Genomic DNA, 11,378 nt, shown 5'->3' with positions numbered 1-11,378 from the left:
GAATGGAAGAACAAATGTTCCATGTATGCTCACACTATCATTACAAAACCACATGGACTGGGCCACATTTCATATTGATTGCTAGCTTCTCCTCTTGAGCTAGACCACTCCATGATGCCCGAAAACTAAGGTGTAGGCACCCCATGCGTCGTATTTTTTATAGGTTTTTTGCATTTTCCCTCTCTAGCTCCTAACCATCCTTAACATTGCACATGACTGTGAGCTAGAATTCTTCTCATAGCCCAAATCGTGTCATGAAGGACTGTCTCCACCACCATTTCCTCCGAAGAATTTGGTGATATAGCTCTTGATTAGTCAGAAGAAAAAGGGTCCTCAAAGTTTAGTTTTCTTGTACCCTTTCTTCTAGGTAGGTTTTTGGTCACATACTTAGGCCTGTGAGAGGCGTTGGCTTTCTTAGACCTCACTTTTCCATCAATCTTACATTTTCTTGCTACAATCACATTGTCCCCTTGAAAATCAGGACATTGATGCAATTCAATTTCTCATGCCACCTCCTCAACCATCCTTGCCATTGCTTGATGTGTAGGGCTAATTCTTGTTGTAGCCAACTCAAAAGCTTATCTGCATTGGGTCCTACACCATGGAACTCTCCACCAATGAATGCATGCCATTTTGTGCTCTATAGTAGAGTATTGGCCAAATCATTAACACATGCATTGTACAAGCTGATAGATCCCTTGAATTCCTCCCCTGCCAACCAACTTGCATGCATTGGCTCTGCTAGGTTCATGGTTGGCATATGAGAAATGTCCTCCACCACCTGGACAAAAATATAGTACGAGAGGGTATGGAGCATGAGAAAAAAAATGCAACACACATCACATTCTACTTTTACAAATTAGTCTTACCTTGACAAAGTGTTGCCTCCAACATGGATATCTGATATGCCACCAACTAAACCAACAATCCATTACTGGTATATTGCAATCTGCAACTTTCCTTGAGGCCCACCAAGCCCGAATGAATCAATATTTTGATGCAAAAGTAATAATATGAGATATTGGCCTATGTGTTTTGGCTAATATACTAAATCAATAAGCATATGCTTTCCCAAACTTTGTTGAATCATGTAACTTATTGCACTAGTTTTATGGATGATTTATTGGCATTAATTGGATTTGGAATTTTATTTGGTATGATGATAGTATTTGTCTGCTATTATGGTTTGACTCGTACAACTCATGTGTATCCTCAAAATGGGAATCATGATAGTATGTTGTAGCACAAATATTGTGAGATGCTATACTAAGAACTAGTCTGTGATATAATTCCATGAGGACTGAATATCCTCAAAAAGGCATTCATAAAAGTTAACTACTACAGTAATACTAAGAAGCTGGGCTATATCTCTATGCTAGTATATAAGAACCCCATATAGACTAATTGAGATCTATAATCTTCCAAATGTCATTCTCATACTACTAGTCTACTATAGTAGTACTGTGCTATTTTGGGTTGTTGTGGATGTATTATAGTTAACTAATTTTTCTTAAGTGTATTGATCAAACAATAAAACCAACTCGTGTTGACTCTGTTGCTCATACTACCTATTATCGCAGTAGATTATGGGATGATGTGGATATATTGGATTTGACTAATACCTATCCCTATTTAGACTTCTTGTGCTTTGTAATCATGAATAAACCTATGGTCTCGTATACCTAAGGTATTCATAGTCTTCTCTCTAGTCCCCATATTTTATATAGCTCATACAAACTAAGGCCCTTGCTCATCCAGACTCTATTGCTAATACTAGTTGGGATAGCAATAGTACTGTGTGATTATGAGATGATGTGGATATATTATAGTTGAGTGATATATGTCCCTCTTCTATTAGTTTTTGTCTAAGATATTCAAAGTTCTATCTATGGTTCTCGTATAAGAACAAGCAATGGTTGCATTGTGTTGTAGTGACTACATTAGGTTCCATATAGTTGGATAGTAATATTGAAAGTTTTCAAACATTAGATGTATGTGTTGTATTGCTCTACAATTAATCAAATAGTATAAAAATTGATATACATTTTCATATGTGGAATTGTAAATATCTTGACTAACTGCAACTCTAGTTTACCCTTTAACTTAAGTAGCTCATATATTATAACACATTAACCTTCAAGAGCAACTCAGTTCTATTAAGATTCGTTGCAACTATGTTGTAGCACATCTGCCAAGAGCAACACTTAGGCATTTACTTTGACATAGTGTTTGCATTCTTTAGTTATCCATTAGAGGTTTTTGAAATAGGGGCTAAGACTGCCAATTTTACTTTAGCCTTCTCTAGTAAATAAATCTGAAATTCAATATGAAACTTATTTAGTTTGCTTATTGTAATTAAAGCCTCAAAACTTTCTAGGTTGTACTAAACATAATTCTTTTTCTTGATTGGCTACTTACAACCAAATTTAATACCTCAATTTAGAAATGATTAGATGACATGTATTAAACATGATAGTAAAACTATACTTCCAAGGCTTGAATCTTATGTTTGTTCTATAAAATGGTCATTGTTGATGTACTTGCCAAATTATATTTTCACAAAGAAGAGAAGCCTCTCTAATGAGACATCATAGGTTGGTTGATATGATGCCATTTTCTATTCAAAATATGTCTTATCATTCCGAAATTTCAAAGGCTAATATTGAACCAATCATTCTTATACAAGAACCTTCATTGTTAGTATTTGGTGGCAATGCTTAAGACAACTAAAGTTTATAAAATCCAATGATTGGTGACCAATGGTAATAATATTTCCATTTTTAAACCCCAAAATGGAGAATTTTGCTCCATTCTACATACTCTTCCCACAATGGATATTCATCCTACAACTACAATATTGTTATTTAAAGACCCTGATGTGCATTCCATTGGGAGTCTTTCTGAAGTATGTGGGTGATGTCCAACCAAACTATGGAGAAGTGAAACATAAATGCAAAAGTCAAATTATTTTTTTTGTAAACATGTTGCCAAAATGGGAAAGGAACGTTAGCACCATTGCAACATACATCACAACGTTCATCCTCAAAATAGAGCATTTGAAAGTAATATACAAGCTTATAATAGTGCTCTTGCATGTTATCACTTGGTGCAACTTTTGATGAGCTTTTAAGTGTTGCTAGTAATGCTTACACCTTCAAAGTACATGGCTCAATTTACCACTGTATAGATTCTCTTTTATCTAATATGTAACGTCAAGAGAGACCAAGATTTGCTTAACTATATGTCTATGATACAGGACACAAGTTGATCAATAAATTATAGGTTATGCTAGATCTCTTGCTAGATTTACTTGAAGAGCTTCAATCTATGATGCATCATCACAAAATATATGCACACAAGCCTTTAAATCTATGGATATGCAATTGCAACATAATCCCATGATGGAATTGAGAATGACTATTCTTAGTATTCAAAAAACCAATAGACAATACTCTGCTCCTATTGGAACAAAGGTTGCAACTATCATGGCATGGCAAGGCGATGAGGAAACTCTTGATCGTTGTGATATTCATAGTCATTGTGTTTCTATTGCAAACTTACACAGAGCATATATGTTGATGTTATATGTCCTTCTTTTCCCCGAAGATGATGATGGGTGGCATAGAAAAGTTTTGTGTAGTTATGCCAATGTTCCAATGCATGCATATATGAATTACTCAATAAGGATTGCATTTGTCAAATGCAATTATATGTGTTTCAACTTCAAGTACATGAAGATACTAAAGCATGCATGCTACGTGGCGGTTGACTATTGCAATGATTTATTGTTGATGCTAGCATAGAGCAATGTAGCTTAGCTTGGTGTTATCAAAACCAATCTATTCTATGTTCAAAAGTTTTTGAAGGCTTGGAAGATATGGTTGGAGCAATGGAGAAACAGACTTTACAATTGAATGGTCTCTTTGTAGGTAAAAGGGTAGATTTACTATCTTCATTTACTAGTGGGCATATTAGAGGGCATTATATCATTATAAGAAGTGGGTGTTCCATAAGTCACCCCAAAATTGAGGACTACCTAAATTTGCTAAACCCCAACTAGTCTACAAATGAAAAATGTCTCCCTTGCCCTCTATGCCCAATGGCCCACCTATGACAAAAAACCAGCAAAATCTAACAGAAAATCTAAGGTCATAATACTCTTTTACACACACAAACCAAACAAACAACACAAGAGACCTACACAAGGTGTCACAAGGCCCACATGGCTCCCTATTAATGAAAGGCCATCGAAGGAGATCTGATGACTATGAATGATGCCATCCCCTCTCACTCGAAACCAAAAGCTAACCATGAATTGCAGGTCACACAAACCACCTCTAACAACACTTTCGTTATAGCTCAATCTACCAACTTGGTCACTCCAGCCAAACAACTATGAATTAGTGTAGCCAAAAAGGGCCTAACCCCCCACTTGGGTTTAAGCCTACCTACAAGCGATCATCCATTTTAGAACTAGCTGCTAGCTTGGCTTTTGAAATAGGTGAAGATATAGTCTCATGCATTTGGAACCTAGATAACCTTCACCCTATTTGTGCGTAGCTACAATAGGCTAAACATTGGTCTCTTGGATGAGACCACAACTCAAGCCATCACTTCTCTACCATGCTCACGAGAGGAATTTGAATTCATTTTCACAAAGGCCCCCTCAATTGCTAAAGAATTTATTGCCACTCAAAATTTGCATGAAAAAGCTCTTAAAGTCCACCTCATTACCTCCTTCAAGTGAAGATGTATAGAAACCATGCCTGAAGATCTCGCACACTTGGATCAACTAGCTAAATCTGAGTTTGGATTCTTGTAAAAATGATTCATGATGCGTGTCCAATGGGAGCTATTGGGTAAGAAATCATAGCCAATGTCAAACAATGTCAGGCTATTAAGACTTCAGGATATGATCCAACTTACATTATCCCCACCTCATTCCAAATCCTTGTAATGACTTGCAATAGACCACTTGAGGAGAACATCATGCGACATCCCTACCTCAATAGAATTCTCAATGAGGAGGAGTCAAAGCAAGATGAACTCGAGGGACTTTTTAGTAGATATCCTAACCTACATAACGCATGTTGGCATATGCCCACATGACATGGATCATTTCACAACATTGGAATATAATCCTCATTTTTACTGATGGCTCCTACAAACCTAGTAGTGTAACATACACCTTGTACATAAATAACATGCACAATCACATGTAATTTATTTTATTTACTTTAGTTGTTTTAATTGAAAAATGAGCACATCTTGAATTGCCCCAACTACAACACTCACAATCTTAGGAAGTATTGCACATCCATAAGGGTGGGGGGACACATCAAGGACAAATTAGAGACAAGACACAAAAACACAAAAAATGCAACACTTGAAGTAGAAATATCAATTTTGACCAAGACTAAATATGTATGACAATCATCTTTTCATGTCTCTAAAATCAAGCTTTCATTGTCAACATTCATAGTCAATATGAGTAAACAAGCCCTCACATAGATGTTTTTGTTGTGCTGATGGCTACTAAAGCACCCAGTAGGGAGTGGAAGTCCTCAAAGATACCAAGTACAATGAAAGGGATAGCATCTTCACCCTCAAACAACAACAGAGGTTTAATTTTTGTCCTCAGTAGTTCAAGGTTCAAGTGTTGAAATTCCATCTCCTAGGAAACCTAGACAAGATAATATAAGCAAAGAAACTCATTTCATATTGTAAGTTGGACACTTATGTCAAAGCAATGTATGGACTAGTGGATGCCTAACCTTCATACAAATCTTTGATGTGGAAGCCAAGAAAGGACTGATCAACATCAGAGAAGGGACCAAAAGGAAACTTTGTTCAATAATCCTCACACCTGAACTAGTGGATGTTGCCTTAGGATTGCTAAAGAATGATGAGAAATATGAGCCAATAAAGAAAGCCACAATGGTGGTGCTAGATGGAATGAAAAAATAAGAGGGTTAAACAATAATGGGATGTTGTTTAGCACAATCCAAAATGAAGAATTGAGAGTCACGGCTCAATTACTCCACTCTATGTTCACATAGTCTAAGCTTGGCACATAAGCCAGTCAAATTCCAAAGGGCTCATGGAGGACATACTATTTGGAACTATCATCAAGCAAAATCCAAACAATTTTTGGATAGATAATGTGGTGGATCACTTGCAAGGGCAAAATTAGTGATGGGGGTTGGGCAAAACAAGGAAGAGCCAAACTTTATCCCAACCATAAGGGAGGCTCTAAAGAATTTGCAACAAAAGTAGGTAGCTTGTTTGAAAGAACACGAGGATTTCTTTACAGGCACACATCTATCCTATCGAATAGACCTACGCAAAAGGAAAAATAGTTACATAGGAAAGAATAAGACTTGTACAAGAGGCAATAGGATCAACAAAACCAATACACAACAAGCTGAGCAAGGTGAAATATCTAGTTGAGGGAAGAGCAAAGTATGTGAGGGACCACCAGAGCTACAATTAATGTTGAATATGCTCCAAGCCATGCAAGCAAAGTTGTCCAAATTGATATGATTCAACCTACAAGTGGATAGCATTAGAAGCCTCAATAACATGAGTTCATGGGTGTGCAACATGAGTACTATTTGATGTGCCACACCCACCAAGGCCATCTAAACCCCCACACTAGGTGTACATATACAAACTATAGCTTGTAAACCTTTGCTACTATCTATAATGAGGTCACCACCACCACCTCTCCTAGCTTGCCACCATGGTCTTCTTGGTAGAGGACATCAATGCTCTTATTAGTAAAGGACACCCTTTTCTAGCTCCCAACCAAACCCTCAGGGCAATTCAAACTATCATATTGTGCAATATCTTTACTGACAAACTTCCTTTTTTAACTTTTTGTATTGATGCATGGTTTTGTGGAAAGGAATGCATTTCTCTTTACCTCATAAAATACCATGATAGAATCATATAATGCAACACATTTGTGTAATATGTTATGGAAATTTTTGCATTGAAAAAGTAACTAATGCAAAGTTCTAAATATCTCCATAATATATTGTGTGTAAAAACAATATATACTTGAAAAAGTTAGTGAAAAGGGGTAGAAAGTTCTAATTTTGTACTTTCATGGATTATGTACTAGGAAAAGTAAGTATTGCCAAAAATAATGTAATGGAAAAAGGTACCATAAAGTTCTAATTTTGTATTTGCATGAGTTTATGCAATGAAGTGTATTGCTCTTAGCTACATCAATGAAAGCATCTTCTCATTGTTATAGATAGTAGAGAACTAAATGGTGTTTTAAAGCCATTGCACAATAAAGAGGGTGGTTGTTTCAACAGTGATGAGTTATAAAGAATAGGAGACTAATCACCACCAATGATGAAGCTTTATGTCCAATATATGAATATAATAGTGAGGTTTTGGCATTGATAAACAAGAATTAGGAGGTAAAGACACTAAGGTCCATAGAACTTGGCACACATATAATTTGATGTGGATGGATGGTGATGTTGGAGGTCACTAAGATGCCAATCAAGTAGTCCTTGTTTATCTACTAAAGGCCAAATGTTGAAAGGCCCCCATGTGAGGAGAAATCACGATGCATGTTGGACACTAGTAGGATTCCCAAATTAGACTTTGAAGGGGTCTAATATTTGTAAATTAGATAGTTGTGAGATGGCCTATGTGGACTTGACTGTGAGATGTCATGAGTGGCAAAGAGTTAATGAAGATAATAGAGTTTATACATGTGGCACATTGCATCAAGTGGCAAGTTATCAAGTGCACCTACCTATGCATTCCAAGTTTGACCATGACTAGGGGGTCCAGGGAAGGTTGCTAGGGCCAAGCACTTGGTTTCAATAATATATGGAATATTACAATATGTCATATACATGTGTACTGGTCAACGGGTCAATCTGACATGGATAGTAAGTTGAGGTGAACTTTCCACATGCATCTATCATTGGCTTACCTCATTTCCATCCTCGAAACCTTGCTCTATCTCTCTCTACCTCATTGTACATCACTCATCTCTCTCTACTTCATTGTACCTCCCTCTACTTCATGCCATTTCTCTAAGCCTTTCTAGCTTGCTCTACCTTTGTCTAACTCTCTCTATCTCTCTTTATCCTCCTCTACTTCTCTCTAACACTATCTCTATACTCCCTTTTTGCCTTCCTTTACCTTGAGCCCTTCCCCCTTTCTCTATTAGACTCTATCTATATACATTCCTCTACCTTCATCTACCTCTCTTAACCATTCATCTAATGCTTTACCTCCCTTTACCTTTCAACCATTCATCCAGTGGTCATCTTACCTTTACCTACCACAACCTTTCTTTAAACCCTCCATGTTGCTACCTCTATCTCCCTCTACCTCTCAAAAGGAGGTGCCTCACTCATCATTCTCAAAACGTTGCTCATTGGAATTGCTTGCAAAAAAGATGGAACCATTTTGCTAACATTGCCATGATTGGACATGCTAGAGAAGATCTTGATGGCTTGCTATATTTTGATCATTGTTGCATTTTTCTATAAATATCAGGATAGATTAACCTCATGTAGGTCACTTGCGGTTCTCCTAACTTAACATAGGTGTAAGAAGAAAATATGAGGTCCACTTTTAGATTCATGGAGGCCAACCAAATGAAGCTCTTGTTATTGACACGTACCAAAATTTTGCAAGAAAATATGACATTCATTGTCTTTATCATCCATTTGAAAGGTTGAGTGTAGAAACATTAAGACTATCATTTCCTTGCCCACTAATGCTTTCATCCATTTGTCATTCTTGAAAAGAACAAAATGTTGATGTTTATTTAACAAATGTCTCCTTGTGTATATTGGCCTTGATTAACTAGAGAAAAGATTATTCAAAAAGGGGAAAAAAAAGCTTTATTAGAGTCTAGAAGCATTGCTAAGATTAAGTTAATTTGATTTGTTTCCTCCAAAAGAACGACAAAACTAGGCATTTTAGTGTTCAATATTTAAGCCGTCTCCAAGCATGATGATGGAAAGTAGAGAGAGAGAGAGAGAGAGAGAGAGAGAGAGAGAGAGAGAGAGAGAGAGAGAGAGAGAGAGAGAGAGAGAGAGAGAGAGAGAGAGAGAGAGAGAGAGAGAGAGAGAGAGAGAGAGAGAGAGAGAGAGAGAGAGAGAGAGAGAGAGAGAGAGAGAGAGAGAGAGAGAGAGAGAGAGAGAGAGAGCATGTGTGTATGTGCACGCGCACATGCGTGTGAATTGGAGTTTAGTGAACAAATTGTTTTAAAGAACTAAACCACTAAGTTGAACTAATTTTTAAAAGAGTTGAAACTTTAGTGCATTGTAACTACTTTACAAGCATATGCCCTTATGTCAAAAAAGCATTGAATGAAAAAGGAGGCTAAAAAGAATACAATGTAAGATCTTTCTTGTAAGATAGTTGAATAGTAATGGTAAGACCTTACATGTGATGATTGCAACCATCTTATTATATATTCAATAGCGTAACCAAGCAAAACATATTACCATTCATGCATGCAATGATGAATCTAATTTAATATCAATAACTTCTTATTGAATAAGAGCCATGGCATGAGTAAGTCCAATTTACTCAAAGAAGTTTTTCTTAATTGTGCTAATTCGCTTGTGGACATGGGAGCAAACCTTGAATTTTGTGAATGGTCCAAGATGGTAAATAATTTGATTACACCAAATCCTTTATTACTTTATTCTTTTTATGTGTTGCCATATGGATTTTTTATTATGGGAGATCATCTGAAGACCTCGAAGGGCACCATCTCAAGGGATGGCAAGTGCCATATAGTCGAAACACGCACACCCTTGTTTCGACCAATCAAGCTATGACTCCTTGATAAGTCAAATCAAATGAATAATCTTGATCTTCATCCACACACAAATCAAATACGATGGACCCCACATAAGCCAAGACTATGTCAAGAGGAGAAAGAAAGCTTGCTTTGCAAGTGCTCCTTCCTCTCTTAGGCTGGGTTGAGACGAGTGGCGGCAGAGATATATCAAAGGGGCATGCATTTGATGTGGCATCTCCCAAATGGTTGAGACTTTCCTTCTCTTTCCGTTGGACCTACCCTCTTTCTACCAACCCCTCACCCTCGGAAGAGCCTTGGCACTAAGAAAAAACCTCTCTTTACCTTCTTGTAGCACATTGTGCCTCCGACTTTATTATTCACACAAAGGAGGCGGAAGGTTGGTCATAGTTTGCAGTGCTGCCGCCTCCGTTTGAACCTAGCCTTAATATGGTCCATTGTATTTGACTTGTGTGTGGATGGAGGCAGGGATAAATGATAAAATCACATGCATGGGCTCTCTAGGGGGCATACAATACATATGTCCTCCCCTCAAAGGTCATCTACATTGAAGCTACTTATACTTGTGTTATACACACAAAAGTAAACAACATGTGGGTAAGGGTAAAAATTTAGGGCAAATTCTAGCCCAATGGCTATTTCTTAGAGGCCTTTTTGAGTGAGGGCTAAAATTTTTAGGCTTAAAGATGTGAAAAACAGCATGCACATATTAAAGATCAAACATTTCTACCCAAAATTCACCCCAAAAGAGTTTTAAAAAAAAAGATTTTAAGTAACATTTTATCCCATTTCCTACACTCTTGGGCTTTGATCGACAAAACATTTGCCCAACTATTTACAATGTAGAGATCATGGGGGATCCCTTATTGTTTACCTTAATGCGAGTTCCACTTGCATAAATGAAAGAGAAAGAAAGAGATGGATGCACAAAAGAGAGAGGTGGAGAAAGCCTTCGATTAATGATGATCTGTTTGCAATAGCTCTAGGAAGGGAAGGGTACATGCCCTTTTAGGGGGTACTCCATCTACTCCCACTAATTGGAAATGCTAATGTTAGTTTAGTCGTGTTACCTTTGTGCACATGTTTTCTACATCAATTACCATGACAAGAACAAGTTGATTTGGTATGCACATATTATGGCTCTCATGGTAGGGCCAAAAGTAAGGAAATATGGTTAATTTGAAGTGATTGTGATTGGGCTTCATCCCAATCTTTGCATGCCTAATGCTATAGCACTACTGAGTTGCTCAATCGTAGGATTTGAACTCTTGACCTTGCATTTTTCATGTAGCCATCCTACAAATTGAGTTGTCCTTTTAGGAAGAATTGATGCAAAAGCAAAGAATAATGTGAAACAATTGTGGTTGGCTTCATCCCAATCTTTGCATTCCTAGAGGTATGGCACCACTGAGCCGCTCGATCCGCAGGATTTGAGATCTTGACCCCCGCATTTGTCAACATGAAGTCATCTTGGACACTAAGCTGCCTTCTCAAAAGAATGGACCTTTACAAAAAAAAGAGAGAGAATATGATTAATTGACAACGAGTAAACCATTTGCTCTTGGCC

The sequence above is a fragment of the Lygodium microphyllum genome, chromosome 17, assembly GCF_053477565.2.
Source record: "Lygodium microphyllum isolate KBCC chromosome 17, Lygodium_microphyllum_v1.1.10, whole genome shotgun sequence".
Taxonomy (NCBI): Eukaryota; Viridiplantae; Streptophyta; class Polypodiopsida; order Schizaeales; family Lygodiaceae; genus Lygodium; species Lygodium microphyllum.
Note: the sequence above shows the minus strand (reverse complement) of the source record.